General features: G+C 36.2%; 1 long non-coding RNA gene across 2 annotated transcripts in view; it reads left to right on the forward strand.

Moving 5' to 3' along the window:
* LOC130455509 (uncharacterized) overlaps positions 1 to 17,176 on the forward strand; it is a 37,865-nt gene extending 20,689 nt beyond the window's left edge. For both annotated transcript variants that reach the window (XR_008913527.1, XR_008913526.1), the window contains exon 4: positions 15,926 to 17,176. This is a non-coding gene — a long non-coding RNA (uncharacterized LOC130455509). The remainder of the gene's footprint in view (positions 1 to 15,925) is intronic.
* The last annotated feature ends 798 nt before the right edge of the window (positions 17,177 to 17,974 follow it).

The following is a 17,974-nucleotide window of genomic DNA, read 5'->3' on the forward strand; positions in this document are numbered from 1 at the left end:
CTACCACATGTTGTCTATAAGAAACACACATGAGGAAGGTAGACAAACATAGGCTAACGGTAAGCAGGTGGAGCAAAATCTACTGGACATCAGCTGAGAAAAATAAAGCAGGAGTCACAATTATGATATCTGACAAAGCCAAAGTAAAAATAGATTTAGGTAAAAGATATAGGAAGGGAATTACATTGTGACAAAAGGCAGTATAGACAAGAGGAAATATCAGTACTCAACATGTATTAATTGTAAAAATTAAATTAGTTTCTTTACTAAAAGTATTATATTTAGAGGTTTATTAAAGATTATTAGAAATAAAGAAAATACAAAATAAGAAAGCATGTGCTTAGGGCACAGAGCCCATTCACAGCCACTCACATCTTCCCTGTGTGTGCTTAGCAGTGAAAGAAGAGAGAGCCTAAGTAGGCAGAGAGTCATTTTAAATACAAATTGTGTTCTTGGCCCAGGGGAGTACTCTGTGAGATTTTAGGGAATTCTGGGAACTATCGAGGACTTCTGGGGATTGAAGTCTGGGGTTCAAATCTCCATTTTTACATTACCCCGTTTGATTCTTATTAGGAAAGGTTTCCCCAAAAAGGATCATGAAAACACAATCAACTTAAAGAGTACAATAATTTGAGGATAAGAGGGAAAAAGAACAAAACCAATAATTGCTAGACTCATTGATAAAAAGCCAGTTTGGGGGAAGTCACCTTTGGCATGAAAGTATACAAAATAAATGTTCAATCAACCACATCCAAAGTTCATTCTTGATCTTCTCGTGCAGCTTATGGTCTGGAGGCATCTTCATGATGTCTTCTCCAAACAGTTCAATTTCTGGATTCAGAGAGGTATCATGTTTCTTAACCTAAAATTCTTCTTAAAAGGAATTTAAACTTTACAATTCAAATAATATTTTTAAATTCCCCCCTTGAAGAGGGTGATTGAAAAATACAAGGATCATTTAGGAATACATGGCTGAGTTAGGAGGTATATGAATCAATTGGCAAGAGAAATTAAAAAGACATCAGAAAAATCCAAATTAAAAAAGATAATTTCTGGATGAAAATATAGACTATCAAAGTCTTATGTGTAAAAATTCTAAGTAAAGGAAAAATAAATCTATAACAGGTCCTTGAATCAGGCCCCAATTAAAATGATCTAAGCACGTAAGCATTTACCCAGACAGTAACCAAGACTACAGAAAGTTTGCCACACTATGAAAGACAGAAAAGGGACTAGATTATAGGAGCAAGGTTAGGAGCCAAGTTTGGGATACTCATCTGTAATTATTTTCAGAGTGAGTGTGGATACAAGGAAGGCCTACCTCTTAACCTATGTTAAGCATTGCAACCTTGAGTTTTAACAGTAGGTTCAAGTCCTTTATATTGGCTTAGAAGTGCATTAATCCTTCCTGGATTGGTTTATTTGTTGACCTGTGTGCTCTTTTGGCATAATTCAGGTTTAGCTTTGCTTCTTTGGCCCTGTGAAATGGCTCTTTTGTATATCTTGTCCTGGAATCAGACAGACTCATTAAGCAAAGTCCCATAATTTTTTTTAAACAATTAGTGGTATCATTTTTATAGTCTCAAGCTTTGGGGGCATGCATTGACATTATAGCAAATGTATTTTAAACTTATATTACTGCTAAATCAAAAAAGTTAAAGAAAATCTTAATACTGGTGACATGTGCTTCAAGTATAAAAAGGAGAGAAAAAATAAAAAAACTGAAATAGTATATTGCACATGCAATAAAAATATAATTAAAGAGTTTAAAAAATAAAAATATAGCTTATAAAAATTGACACAGTGTGTCAGCTAAGAAAATATAGAATATAAAGCTTTCTCACCAAAAATGAGATCCATTTCCTCTTCATATCTGGCCATGATCCACTGTGAGTACAAGCAAATGAATTTCACAAGGTAACATTTTTTCTTATAAAGAACAGTAGTACAAATATGTAGGTATCAATATCCTCAAAATTCTCAATAGTGCAGTTAATTACAATAAAAAAAATCCCACTATCATATTTCACATAAATTGCTATATGGCATTTTTAAAAGCCTATGAACTGATGGATATTTGTCACAATTTTGACAAACTTAGCAAACCTTTCAACCTTGGTAAACATATTTTTAAACAAAGTAAAACTTATTTTGGTCTAAGAACATCATCAAGAAATCTAGATATTGACTTCCAGTCAAGATGGAGGCTTAGAGGCTGCGAAAGTTCAGACCTCTGAAACCCCTTCCTTACCAATCACAAACTGAATGCTCCCAGGACACCAAAATTCAAACTGAAAAACAGGACAGACCCTCCTCCTGGACCTAGATCAAAAGGTATGACCTCCCAAAAGCCAGAACCCAGATCACTTGGATCTAAGGGGTAAGCAGAAGGAAGGTCCCAGGACCCACCCTCCCCAACCCAGAGTGCTGAGCTCACGGCAGCAGCGGGAACCTCAGGGCTGGAAAAAGGGCCTCAGGGCTGGCTATTCTGAAAGACTCACCTTGAAAACAACCTGAGCCAGTCTCCCCAACACAGATAGCAGGGAAACATAGAGAGAAGGGGGAAGCCTGTAGCCCCCTGGCTGGGTCCTTCCAGAGTCTCAAGGGAGGTTCCAGCTTTAGGGCACCAGCTGAACCCAATCCCATCAGGAGCCCTCAGAGCTTCTGAAAGGACAGAAACCTCAGGGCTGGCAAAGGGGTTACTCCAAAGGGCTTACCTTGAAAGCAACTTGGTCCAGTCTCCCGGCATTCAACACAGAAAGGGGAGGAGGAGGGTTTTTTGCTTCAGGGCTCATTTGGACCAAACCAGCTAAACCTAATCCCATCAGAAGCCCTCTGAGCTCAGAGAGGCCACAACCCCTCCCCCCTTAGAGAGCAGGGTCTTATGAAAGAACAGAAACCTAGAGGCGGAGTCAAGACAATTTTATCCTAAAGAATTCTGTGGAGAATTAGAAGGAACATAGACCTGGCAGCCTGGCCAGAGCTTTGGAGATCCTCCATATTTGGTCCAGCCATCCAGAAAGTTTAGAACTCAGAGCAAACCAAGCCCAAACAAGCTGAACTTAATCCCATCAAAAGTCTCCAGAATGCCGGGAAGCCCAGGCTCCCCACCCATCCTCACTGACTGCTGGAAATTAAGCCAATCAAAAGCCTCCAGAGGACGGGGAGCTCAAACCCCCAACAACCCTCCCCCAGAGACTGCACCAAGAGAGCCTCTGTTAAAGCTCCAAGAGGGGAGACTGATAGAAGCCCCCAAAAAACAAAAAAAAAAAAAAGATGAGAGGATCAAGAGCACAGACAAATATGGGGAGTAAAGAAGGGGTGAATTTGAGCAAACAACAGAAAAAGAAGAAAGAAACTACAATAGACAGCTACTACTCAGCCAATGGAACAGAGGGGGAGAGATCAGCAAACAATAAACCAGAAATCCCAGTGAATTGGATACAGGCTGTGGAAGAACTCAAAACACAACTAAGAGAGGCTGAAGACAATTGGGAAAAGAACTTAAAAATTAAGATAAGTCATCTGGAAACAGAGGCACTTGAACTAAAACAAGAAAATAATATCTTGAAAGCCATAATCAACCAGCTGGAAAAAGAGGCAAAGGAGATGAAAGATGAGGCAAAGGAGATGAAAGACGAGGTAAAGAGGATGAAAGACGATCTTCAAAGAAAATCAGACCAGAAGAAAAAAGACGACCAAAAAGCCAGAGATGAAATCCAATCTTTAAGAACCAGAATACAACAACTGGAATTAAGTGACCTCACAAGGCAGCAGGACACTATAAAACAAAATAAAAAGAATGAAAAATTGAGGAAAATGTGAAGCATCTCATTCACAAAACAGACGATTTAGAAAATCGTTCAAGAAGAGACAATTTAAGAATAATTGGACTACCAGAAGACCACAACAAAAGAAAAAGCCTGGACATAATACTAGAGGAAATTATCCAGGAAAACTGTCCCGAGATCCTAGAACAAGAGGGGAAAGTGGAGATTGAAAGAATCCACAGATCATCCCCTGTATTTAATCCCCAATTGACAACACCAAGAAATGTTATAGCCAAATTCAAAAACAATCAGATGAAAGAAAAGATATTACAAGCTGCCAAGAAGAAGCCATTCAGATACCATGGAAACATGGTGAGGTTAACACAGGATCTGTCTGCATCCACACTGAAGGACCAAATGGGAGGGAATACAATATTCCGGAAAGCAAGGGACCTAGGTCTACAACCAAGAATAAAATACCCATCAAAACTGACTATACTCTTACAGGGGAAAGTATGGTCATTCAACACAAAAGAAGAGTTCCGAGCATTCATAAAGAAAATACCAGACCTGAACAGAAAATTTGATGTCCAAGCACAGAACTCAAGAAAATCATCAAAAGGCAATTAAAAAAAGAGGGGGAAAAACAAAACAACAACAAAAATTTTTATAAGAGACTCAATAAGTTAAAATGATATGTATCCCTATAAGAAAAGAGGTCATTGGTAACTCTTAAAAACTGTTGCTATCATCTGAGCAGATAGAAGAATTACACTCAGAGGGAACAGTGACAAACTGTATAGGATGAAAGGACAAGACAAAATAGGTATATAGATATATGCATGCACAAATACATACACAAGTGTATGTATATATATATATATATATATACATGACTAGAGCTAAAAAAAGAGGTTATGACTAAAAGAAATGGGAAAAGAAACAAATGGGGGTAAATTTATATGTCACAAAGGAGCTCATGGCAGGAGGAGGGAGAACATCAATACATTGGAAGGGTAAAGAGGTTGGAGGTAGGAAATACTCAACTCTTACTTACTTTGAAACTGACCAAAGAGGTAAGAACAATCCAATTCATTGGGGAAGAGAATAGATTTGCGCCCTATAGGGGAGTAGAAGGGTAAAAAACAGACTTGTGGGGAGGGAAGCAATACAAGGAAGGGAGAGGGTGAGGGGGGAAATTTTAAAAAGACTACAGGGGAAAAGAAGGGAGGGAATAAGAAGGGAGGGGGTAGAAAGGGAAGTAAAATAAGGTGTGGGGACTAGGGGGGACTGATTATAAACAAACATTGGTGTAGAAGGAAATAGTGAAAGAAGAAAAGGCAGGACCAGGAGTAGAAATCAAAATGCTGGGAAATACACAGCTAGTAATCATAACTCTGAATGTAAATGGAATGAACTCACCCATAAAATGCAAGCTAATAGCAGACTGGATTAGAATCCAAAACCCTACCATATGCTGTCTGTAAGAAACACACATGAGGAAGGTAGATACACATAGGGTGAAAGTAAGAGGATGGAGCCAAATCTTTTGGGCATCAAATGATAAAAAGAAGGCAGGAGTAGCAATCATGATATTGGACAAAGCCAAAGTAAAAATAAATCTAGTTAAAAGAGATAGGGAAGGTAACTACATCCTGATAAAGGGCAGTATAGACAATGAGAAAATATATGTACTCAATATGTATGCACCAAATGGCAGAGTATCCAAATTTTTAAAGGAGAAACTAGAGGAGCTCAAGGATTAAATAGACAGAAAAATTATACTAGTGGGAGATCTGAACCTTCCCCTATCCGAACTAGATAAATCAAATAAAAAAATAAACAAGAAAGAGGTGAGAGAAGCAAATGAAATCTTAGAAAAATTAGAGTTAGTAGACATATGGAGAAAAATAAATAGGGATAAAAAGGAATACATCTTCTTTTCAGAAGCAAATGGGACATTCACAAAAATTGACCATGTACTACGGCACAAAATCATTGCAAACAAGTGCAAAAGGGCAGAAATAATAAATGCAACCTTCTCAGACCACAATGCAATAAAAATAATAGTAAGGGTACATGGAGAGATAAATCAAAAATTAATTGGAAATTAAACAATATGATTCTCTAAAACCAGCTAGTTAAAGAACAAATCGTAGAAACAATAACTTCATTGAAGGAAATGACAATGGTGAGACATCCTTTCAAAACCTATGGGATGCAGCCAAAGCAATACTCGGAGAAATTTATATCCTTGAGTTTGTATATAAACAAATTAAGAAGGGCAGAGGTCAATGAATTGGGCATGCAAATTAAAAAACTAGAAAGTGAACAAATTAAAAATCCTCAGATGAAGACTAAATTAGAAATCCTAAAAATCAAAGGAGAAATTAATAACATTGAAAGTCAAAGAACTATTGATTTAATGTATAAGACTAGAAGCTGGTACTTTGAAAAAACAAATAAAATTGACAAAGTACTAGTCAGTCTAATTAAAAAAAGGAAAGAAAAAAACCAAATTGACAGTATCCAAGATGAAAAGGGAGACCTTACCTCTAATGAAGAGGAAATCAAGGCAATCATTAAAAACTACTGTGCCCAACTATATGGCAATAAACATACCAACCTAGGTGATATGGATGAATATTTAAAAAAATATAAACTGCCTAGACTAAAAGAGGAAGAAATAAATTACCTAAACAACCCCATATCAGAAAAAGAAAATTAACAAACCATCAAAGAACTCCCTAAGAAAAAATCCCCAGGTCCAGATGGATTCACAAATAAATTCAATCAAACATTCAAAGAACAGCTAACCCCAATACTATACAAACTATTTGACATAATAAGCAAAGAGGGAATTCTACCAAATTCCTTTTGTGACACAAACATTGTACTGATCCCAAAGCCAGGCAGGCCAAAAACAGAGAAAGAAAACTATAGACCAATCTCCCTAATGAATATAGATGCAAAAATCTTAAATAGGATACTAGCAAAAAGACTCCAGCAAGTGATCAGAAGAGTCATTCACCATGATCAAGTAGGATTGATACCAGAGATTCAGGGCTGGTTCAATATTGGGAAAACCATCCACATAATTGACCATATCAACAAGCAAACCAACAAAAATCATATGATTATTTCAATAGATGCAGAAAAAGCCTTTGATAAAATACAACATCCATTCCTATTAAAAACACTAGAAAGCATAGGAATAGAAGGGTCATTCCTAAAAATAATGAACAGTATATATCTAAAACCATCAGCTAATATCATCTGCAATGGGAATAAACTAGACACATTCCCAATAAGATCAGGAGTGAAACAAGGATGCCCATTATCACCCCTATTATTTGACATTGTACTAGAAACACTAGCAGTAGCAATTAGAGAAGAAAAAGAAATTGAAGGTATTAAAATAGGCAAGGAGGAGACCAAGTTATTGCTCTTTGCAGAAGATATGATGGTTTATTTAAAGAATCCTAGAGAATCAACCAAAAAGGTAGTCAAAATAATCAACAACTTTAGCAAAGTTGCAGGATACAAAATAAACCCACATAAGTCATCAGCATTTCTATATATTTCCAACACAGCTTGGCAGCAAGAAGTAGAAAGAGAAATCCCATTCAAAATCACCTTAGACAAAAAAAAAAATAATTAGGAATCTATCTCCCGAAACAAATAAAGGAACTATATGAACACAACTACAAAACACTCTCCACATAACTAAAGCTAGACTTGAACAATTGGAAGAACATTAACTGCTCATGGGTAGGACGAGACAACATAATAAAAATGACCATCCTGCCCAAACTCATTTATCTATTTAGTGCCATACCCATTGAATTTCCAAAAACTTTTTTTACTGATTTAGAAAAAACCATGACAAAGTTCATTTGGAAGAACAAAGGATCAAGGATATCCAGGGAAGCAATGAAAAAAAAAATACAAAGGAAGGGGGCCTTGCAGTCCCAGATCTCAGACTATCTTATAAAGCAGGGGTCATCAAAACAATTTGGTACTGGCTAAGAGACAGAAAGGAGGATCAGTGGAATAGACTCGGGGTAAGTGACCTCGGCAGGACAGTATATGACAAACACAGAGAACCCAGCTTTTGGGATAAAAATACCCTATTTCATTAAATCTGCTGGGAAAATTGGAAGACAGTGTGGGAAAGATTAGGTGTAGATCAACACCTCACACCCTACACCAAGATAAATTCAAAATGGGTGAATGACTTGAACATAAGGAAACTATAAGAAAATTAGGCAAACACAGAATAGTATATGTGTCAGACCTTTGGGAAGGGAAAGACTTTAAAACCAAGCAAGACATAGAATGAGTCACAAAATGCAAAATAAACAATTTTGATTACATCAAATTAAAAAGGTTTTGTACAAACAAAATCAATGTAACCAAAATGAGAAAGGAAGCAACAAATTGGGAAGCAATCTTCATAAAAACCTCTGACAAAGGTTTAATTACTCAAATTTACAAAGAGCTAAATCAATTGTACAAAAAATCAAGCCATTCTCCAATTGATAAATGGGCAAGGGATATGAACAGGCAGTTTTTAGCCAAAATAATCAAAACTATTAATAAGCACATGAAAAAGTGCTCTACATCTCTTATAATCAGAGAGATGCAAATCAAACAACTCTGAGGTATCACCTCACACCTAGCAGATTGGCTAACATGACAGCAAAGGAAAATAATGAATGCTGGAGGGGATGTGGCAAGGTAGGGACACTAATCCATTGTTGGTAGAGTTGTGAATTGATCCAACCATTCTGGAGGGCAATTTGGAACTATGCCCAAAGGGTGATAAAAGACTGTCTGCCCTTTGATCCAGCCATAGCACTGCTGGGTTTGTACCCCAAAGAGATAATAAGGAAAAAGACTTGTACAAGAATATTCATAGCTTCACTCTTTGTGGGGGCCAAAAATTGGAAAATGAGGGGATGCCTTTCAATTGGGGAATTGCTGAAGAAATTATGGTATATGTTGGTGATGGAATAATATTGTGCTAAAAGGAATAATAAAGTGAAGGAATTCCATGGAGACTGGTACAACCTCCAGGAATTGATGCAGAGTGAGTGGAGCAGAACCAGGAAATCATTATACACAGAGACTGATACACTGTGGTACAATCGATGGTAATGGACTTCTTTAGGAACAATTCAATGTCCCTGAACAATCTGCAGGGATCTAAAAAACACTATCCACAAGCAGAGGATAAACTGTGGGAGTAAAGACACTGAGGAAAAGCAACTGCTTGACTACAGAGGTGGAGGGGATATGACTGAGGAGAGACTCTAAATGAACACTCTAATGCAAATACCAACAACACGGAAATGGGTTCGAGTCAAAAACACATGTGATACCCAATGGAATCATGCATCGGCTATGGGAGAGGTGGGAGGGGTGGGGGAGAAAATGATTTTCGTTTCCAATGAATAATGTTTGGAAATGACCAAATAAAATAATGTTAAAAAATAATAAAAAAAAAGAAATCTAGATATCATTTAAAAATGTGGTGGAGGAGTCTAGGAAAAACTCAAATCTCTGTAAAGTGAGCTGAAGAGTTATAAATGAGAGATGCTCCTCTTTTGGGAGTCTTCTAGGGGTACAATGCCCTGGGATTAACTTCCTAGCTTCCATTCACATTTTTATAAATGCAGGAATTGGGAATTCTAATTGTATTTCACTTCAGCTACTAAAATGGATCTTACCTCCTGTTAGGAGTAGGCAAAATGACGAGAGATTGTTAAAAAAAATTCTAAAAATCATGTCTAATGAACCCTTAAAATCAATTTGAGGTTTTTAGATCATTAAATTTTCCAAAGCTTATTATAGAATTGTAGCAATTTTCTGATGGAGTCCAACTGTCCTCTATGTGACAATTTACAAAGTCAAAAATAGAAAAGGTGTTTTTATATGGGCTTACTCAACAATGTCTGTTCAGTATGGTTATAGGGGGAAAGCAACAGAATTTAACAGTAGTTAAAACCCAGTACATTAAAATGATTCAGTGTAACAGAATAGTATTGAATGCAGTAATGTATGAGCTTAAAATCACAAAGTTAAATCTTAAAGAAAACAATCAGTAAAATGCAATATAATACAGAGATTTCTATAAAACATTGGAGTCTGAAATGCCTTAAAAACATAACCTCCAGTCTCTTTAAAGTTCCTTGTTTTTTTTTTAATTATCCATTTAGATGCTTATTGTCAGAAGGCAGAAGATTGGTAAGGGGTAGGCAATGGGGGTTAAATGACCTGCCCAGGGCCACACCACCAGGAAGTGTCTGAGGTCAGATTTCAACGAAGGACCTCCCGTCTCTAGGCCTGGCTCTCAATTCACTGAGCCATTCCCCATATTGAGGGTGGTTTTTTGTAATCTCAAATTTGGTCAAAGAATTGCAGGGAGTTGAAATTCTCTCCTGACTCCCAGGTGAGATAAGTGAAGGGATCAGTACATTCCAAATATATACTCTTAAAGTAGTCATGATTGTAAGTTCCTGTTTGGAAAAGTCTCTTCCTTCTCCTCCTTCCATCCCTCCCCCCCCCCCATGCTCCCCTTCCACTTGCTTCATCGAAGCTAATTGTAGCCTAAGGAAAAATCACCCTCATTTTTTACCAGCTGGTTTTTTATCGTGAAGAAATTAGGTCTGCTGCCAGCAGCCTGTGTCCAGAGGCTGGGCCTGGGGCGATGAGCCATCTGGGTCAGAGGCCAGAGTTGCTGGGGCTGTGATTATCTGGGCCAGGTGAGCAAGAGAGACCACCAGAGTGGGCTGGGCTAGGACCAGGTGAGCACAATATCCAGGAGCAGGAGCCAGAGCCTGGAGCCAGCAAAAGGTAGGCAGGAGAAAGATGAGTCAAGAGGCTTGCTAAAAAGCCTTGGAGAAATGTGGCTTAAAAAAATTTAGGCAGTAGCTATTAAAAGCTGAACTTAGTCACAATAGAGAAGAGATTTAGGAAAGTTAAGAAGATTGAGGGTATTTCATCACAACCGATTTTTTTACAGCACCAAATGGCATAGCATCCAACTTTCTACAGGAAAAAGTAGTGAAGCTTAAGGATGAAATAGATAGAAAAACTATACTATTGGGGGACCTGAACCTTCCTCTTAAGAACTAGATAAATCAAACCAAGAAATAAATAAGAAAGATGTAAGAGAAGTGAATGAAATCTTGGGAATATTAGAGTTATTAGATATGTGGAGAAAAATAAATAGTGACAAAAAGGAATACACATTCTTCTTGCAGCACATGGTACATTGACAAATATTGACCATATACTAGGGCATAAAAGCATTGCAAACAAGTGCAGAAGAGCAGAAACAATAAAAGCAACCTTTTAAGATAACAATGCAATAAAAATAATAATTAGTAAAGTTACATGAAGAGGCAAATCAAACATTAATTGGAAATAAAATAATGAGATTCTCTAAAATCAGCTAAAGAACAAATCATAGAAATAATAATTTCATTGAAGAAAATGACAATGACGAGACATCCTATCAAAATATATGGGATGCAGCAAAAGTAGTATTCAGGGGGAAATTTATATCCTTGAGTTCATATTTTAACAAATTTTGGAGGGCAGAGATCAATGAATTAGGCATGCAAATTAAAAAACTAGAAAGTGAACAAATTAAAAATACTCAGATAAAAACTAAATTAGAGATCCTAAACATTAAAAAAAATTTCATAAAATTGAAAGTCAGAGAACTATTGATTTAATAAATAAGATTAGAAGCTGGTACTTTGAAAAAACAAATAAAATAGACAAATACTGGTCAATCTAATTTTAAAAATGAAAAGAAGAAAACCAAATTGATTGTATCCAAGATGAAAAGGAGACCTCGACCTCTAATGAAGAGAAAATTAAGTCAATCATTAAAAATTATTATGCCCAATTATATGGCAATAAATATGGTAATCTAGGTGATATGGATGAATATTTACAAAAATATAAATTGCCTAGATTAACAGAGGAAGAAATAGAATGCCTAAATAACCCCATATCAGAAAAAGAAATTGAACAAGCCATCAAAGTACTCCCTAAGAAAAAATCCCCAGGTCCAGATGGATTCACAAATGAATTTTTGCAAATATTCAAAGAACAACTAATCCCAATATTATACAAACTATTTGACAGAATAAGCAAAGAAGGAGTTCTACCAAATTCCTTTTATGACACAAATATGGTACTGATTCCAAAGCCAGGCAGGTCAAAAACAGAGAAAGAAAACTACAGACCAATTTCCTTAATAAACATAAATGCAAAAAATATTAAATAGGATACTAGCAAAAAGACTCCAGCAAGTCATAACGAGGGTTATTCACTATGATCAGGTGGGTTTTATACCACGAATTCAAGGATGGTTCAATATTAGGAAAACCATCCACATAATTGACCATATCAGCAAGCAAACCAACAAAAATTGCATGATTATCACAAAATAGATGCAGAAAAAGTCTTTGACAAAATACAACACTCATTTCTATTGAAAACTCTAGAAAGTATAGAAATAGAAGGGTCTTTCCTAAAAGTAATAAACAGTATATATCTAAAACAATCAGCTAACATCATCTGCAACAGAGATAAACTTGAATGCTTCCCAATAAAATCAGGAGTGAAACAAGGATGCCCATTATTACTTCTATTATTTAACATTTTACTAGAAACACTAGCAGTAGCAATTAGAGAAGAAAAAGAAATTGAAGGTATTAAAATAGGCAAGGAGGAGACCAAGCTATCACTCTTTGCAGATGATATGATGGTCTACTTAAAAGAATCCTAGAGAATCAAACAAAAAGGTAGTCAAAATAATCAACAACTTTAGCAAAGTTGGAGGATACAAAATAAACCCACATAAGTCATCAGCACTTCTATATATTTCCACATCTCAGCAGGAAAAATTAGTAAGAGAAATTCCATTTTAAATCACCCTACACAATATAAAATACTTAAGAATCTTATCTGCCTCTTTCTTATTTATTTTTTTATTTGATTTATCTAAATTTGATAGTGGTTGTTTTAGGTCTCCCACTAATATGGTTTTACTGTCTATTTCCTCCTTCAATTCTCCTACTTTCTCCATTAGAAATTTGGGTGCTATACCATTTGGTGCATACATGTTAATTAGTGATATTTCTTCATTGACTATATTCCCTTTTAACAGAATATATTTACCTTCCCTATCCCTTTTAACCAGGTCTATTTGTGCTTTGGCTTTGTCAGATATCATGATTGCAACTCCTGACTTCTTTCTATCAGTTGATGCCCAAAAGGTCTTACTCTATCCTTAAATTCTGACCCTATGAGTATCTATCTACCTCATGTGTGTTTTTTGGAGACAAATTTAGATAAATCAAATTAAAAAATGAATAAGAAAGAGGTAAAAGATGTGAATGAAATCTTAGAAAAATTAGAGTTAATAGACATATGGAGAAAAATAAATAGGGACAAAAAGGAATACACGTTCTTCTCAGCACCACACGGCACATTCACAAAGATTGACCATACACTAGGTCACAGAAACATGGCATACAAATGCAGAAAAGCAGAAATAATAAATGCAACCTTTTCAGATCATAAGGCAACATGGAGGGCCAAATCAAAAATTTAATTGAAAATTAAATAATATGATACTCCAAAATCAGTTAGTTAGAGAACAAATCATAGAAACAATTAATAATTTCATTGAGGAAAATGACAAGTGTAAGATATCCTTTCAACCTTATGGGATGAAAAGCCAAAGCAGTACTCAGAGGAAAAATTCATATCCCTGAGTGCATATATTAACAAATTAGGGAGGGCAGAGATCAAGGAATTGGAAATGCAAATAAAAAAACTTGAAAGAGAACAAATTAAAAATCCCAAGAAGAAAACCAAACTAGAGATCCTAAAAACTAAGGGAGAAATTAATAAAATCAAAAGTGATAGATCTATTGAACTAATAAATAAGACTAGAAGCTGGTACTTTGAAAAAACAAACAAAATAGACAAAATACTGGTCAATCTAATTTAAAAAAGGAAGGAAGAAAAGCAAAGTAACAGCATCAAAGATGAAAAGGGAGACTTCACCTCCAAAGAAGAGGAAATTAAGACAATCATTACAAACTACTTTGCCCAACTATATGGCAATAAATATAACAATCTAGGCGATATGGATGAATATTTACAAAAATATAAATTACCTAGACTAACAGAAGAAGAAATAGAATTCTTAAATAATCCCATATCAGAAAAAGAAATCCAACAGGCCATCAAAGAACTCCCTAAGAAAAAATCCCCAGGGCCTGATGAATTCACAAGCGAATGCTATCAAACATTCAAAGAACAGCTAATCCCAATATTATACAAACTCTTTCAAAGCAAAGAAGGAGTTTTACCAAATTCCTTTTATGACACAAACATGGTACTGATTCCAAAGCCAGGCAGGCCAAAAACAGAGAAAGAAAACTATAGACCAATCTCCCTAATGAATATAGATGCAAAAATCTTAAATAGGATACTAGCAAAAAGACTCCAGCAAGTGATCAGAAGAGTCATTCACTATGAGCAAGTAGGATTTATACCAGGGATGCAGGGCTGGTTCAATATTAGGAAAACCATCCACATAATTGACCATATCAACAAGCAAACCAACAAAAATCATATGATTATCTCAATAGATGCAGAAAAAGCCTTTGATAAAATACAACATCCATTCCTATTAAAAACACTAGAAAGCATAGGAATAGAAGGGTCATTCCTAAAAATAATAAACAGTACATGACTAAAACCATCAGCTAATATCATCTGCAATGGGGATAAACTAGATGCATTCCCAATAAGATCAGGAGTGAAACAAGGATGCCCATTATCACCTCTATTATTTGACATTGTACTAGAAACACTAGCAGTAGCAATTAGAGAAGAAAAAGAAATTGAAGGCATTAAAATAGGCAAGGAGGAGACCAAGTTATTGCTCTTTGCAGATGATATGATGGTTTACTGAAAGAATCCTAGAGAATCAACCAAAAAGGTAGTCAAAATAATCAACAACTTTAGCAAAGTTGCAGGATATAAAATAAACCCACATAAGTCATCAGCATTTCTATATATTTCCAACACAGCTTGGCAGCAAGAAGTAGAAAGAGAAATCCCATTCAAAATCACCTTAGACAAAAAAAAAAATAATTAGGAATCTATCTCCCGAAACAAACACAGGAACTATATGAACACAACTACAAAACACTCTCCACATAACTAAAACTAGACTTGAACAATTGGAAGAACATTAACTGCTCATGGGTAGGACGAGCCAATATAATAAAAATGAAAATCCTACCCAATCTTATTCATCTATTTAGTGCTCTACCCATTGAACTTCCAAAATTTTATTTTACTGAATTAGAAAAAAAAAATCATAACAAAATTCATTTGGAAGAAAAAAAGATCAAGGCTATCCAGGCAAATAATGAAAAAAAATACAAAGGAAAGTGGCCTTGTCGTCCCAGATCTCAAACTCAATTATAAAGCAGTGGTCATCAAAACAATTTGGTACTGGCTAAGAGACAGAAAGGAGGATCAGTGGAATAGGCTTGGGGTAAGTGACCTCAGAAAGACAGTCTATGATAACCCCAAGGACCCCAGCTTCTGGGACAAAAACCCACTATTTGACAAAAACTGCTGTGAAAACTGGAAGACAGGGTGGGAGAGATTGGGTTTGGGTCAACATCTCACACCCTACACCAAGATAAACTCAGAATGGGTGAATGACTTGAATATAAAGAAGGAAACTATAAATAAATTATGTATAAATGGAGATTTTGAACCTTTGGACTTCATCTCCCAGAAGTCCCTTAGTTTTTCCCAGGGTTCCATTTTCCTGTGTCCCCACATTTTGCTTGATTATATTTAAGTGGCTGTAACCCCTCCCTCATCCTCCTTTTGAACCTGTGACTGGGCTAAAAGGCAGTTCTTTTGCTTTAGTTATTATTAATAAAAAATTATAAACTATAATATTTAGTTATTGATTATTAATTTTAAAACCCACTGTTTGGCTTACCACAAAGGGATTGTGAATCCTCAAAAAAATTTTTGAGCTGATAGCCTTACAGTAAAGATAGTTAATTTGCCTGGTTTCTGCCCACCACTAGGATCTGTGTTGGGGTATGCCTGCGCTCAAGCCTTGCCCTGCTGCCTTCCACTGCCTGCTGTTTCTCCTGTCCATCTGCTTGGCCAGCATTCCTCGATGCTCTCCACCCAGGTGTGAGCCTCCTCTTGCTGAGACCAGACCTGCCACAAGAGCCTGCCAATCCCAGCCATTATTTTTCCACAGAGGGTGATGTATAATAATCTTTCTGCCCCAATCCTTTCCACACTCCACATGTGTGTTTCTAGTCTGCCATAGCCATTTTTCAGTGTGGAGAAAAGAACCCCACACCAAATTTTCAAGCAGATTTTTTTAAAGCCAATTCTGGCCTCCTAGTTTAGAAGGCTGTTACTAAAGGTTTTTCACAGGAAGGGTAGTTAGTTCTAAATCAGTAGATTTAAAGCCAGTTTTGGGGAATAAGCCTGATTTTTCCCCTTCTTTCTCTTGACCCAAAACACTAAGGAGAAGTATTTTTTCTTCATATGCACATATACTATGTTTTCCCTCACTGTTTTGCTTCTTTATGTTTGCTCTTTAAACAAACCCAATTCATCCTCTTTCAGGAAAAATGCTATTGCAAAGCCTGCTTGGAACTCTGAAATAACAGTTGGAGTTGGTAGAGCTAAAAACTGCAGTTTGGATCTGTTTAATTCTTATCCTTGGACTTTTTATTTTCATTGGAGATTTCCCACTTTATTTCCTTCTCCTCAAGAATATGCCATAAACTAAACTACTTATGTTTCAAACAACCTGAAATATTTTGACAAAGTTCTAAAAGTCTTAAATGCTCTCAGTGTGCAGAGTGGAAATTCTGCCCTGTGCTTCTATGAGGAAATTCAGACTTTTGACAAATGAAATCTAAATGGATAATAAATACTGGGGGAGGTGAAGAAAACCTTAAAAGAGATCTGAAAGTTTCTTGCTAAGTATTTTGAGTTTATTATCCTCCTATGATAGCAAGCAAATCTATTGGGATTGGTGAAAAGGATTTTGACTGTACTGCCTGTCTACACCTCATATTATTGTATTTACTGATTGCTTTAAGGTTTAATTTTTTTTATTTATCTGTATTAATCTAGTCAATACCTTTCTGTAATACTGAGTCATTTTAAGCTACTATGTTTTGACTATATTGATATTTAATTTGTACCTTTATGTCTGCTGAAGAACAAAATAACACTGTGTAAGCCCATGAACATCTTGCCTGAAACCCTTGTCACTAGATCCATTAAAGATCACATGTTGCCTTTGATAATTTTCACATATGTGATATTGAAATCACTTTAAAAGACTGATATATATTAATTTAAGGTAGCCAAGGTATTCACTTATGTAATTCCTAAATGAAACACTCAAGTCAGCTGCCAAATTTTTATGGTGTTTTAATTACAACAGGAGGAAGAAGGTATTAGAGGGGGAGAGAGAGAGAGAAAGAGAGAGAGAGAGAAAGAGAGAGAGAGAACGAGAGAGAGAGAGAGAGAGAGAGAGAGAGAGAGAGAGAGAGAGAGAGAGAGAGAGAGAGAGAGAAGGAAAGAAGTTTAACTCAGAACCACTCTGGCTCAGGCTGAACCAATGCAGGTGTTAAGGTCTTGGATAGCCAAGGCAGAGAAAGGGGTAAGTCCTTATCACTCACGTGACCAATCTGAAGGAAAGCAGTCTGTGGGGCTCCTCCAACCTCAAGCACCAGCCTTGAACTGAACTCTAGCCCTCCTCATAGGAAGTCCCGAGAACTCCAGAGGCTGTTCTCTACCTCACTTCCTGTGTCTCACATGTGCCAATGGTGACTCTAACTTGACCTAGGACTGCCCAGAGGTCTGTCCTTTTTTTGCACATGTCTGTTGAAGGCCATTTTCTCAAATAATTAAATCTTGAGTTTGATGCAGCCCTTCTTAATCTTGTTACACTGAGTAGGGTGGAGAATGTAGTTTCCAAGACCTGATTCTGTTATTCCAAGTATCTCTATTGTTATAGATCAGGAAATAGCTAAATCTGATCTTCTAAAGAATAGTCTGAATAGGATGGAATAGTTTTGAAATTCATAAACCCCCCACCC

This window comes from Monodelphis domestica, chromosome 7 (genome assembly GCF_027887165.1).
Source record: "Monodelphis domestica isolate mMonDom1 chromosome 7, mMonDom1.pri, whole genome shotgun sequence".
Lineage (NCBI taxonomy): Eukaryota > Metazoa > Chordata > Mammalia > Didelphimorphia > Didelphidae > Monodelphis > Monodelphis domestica.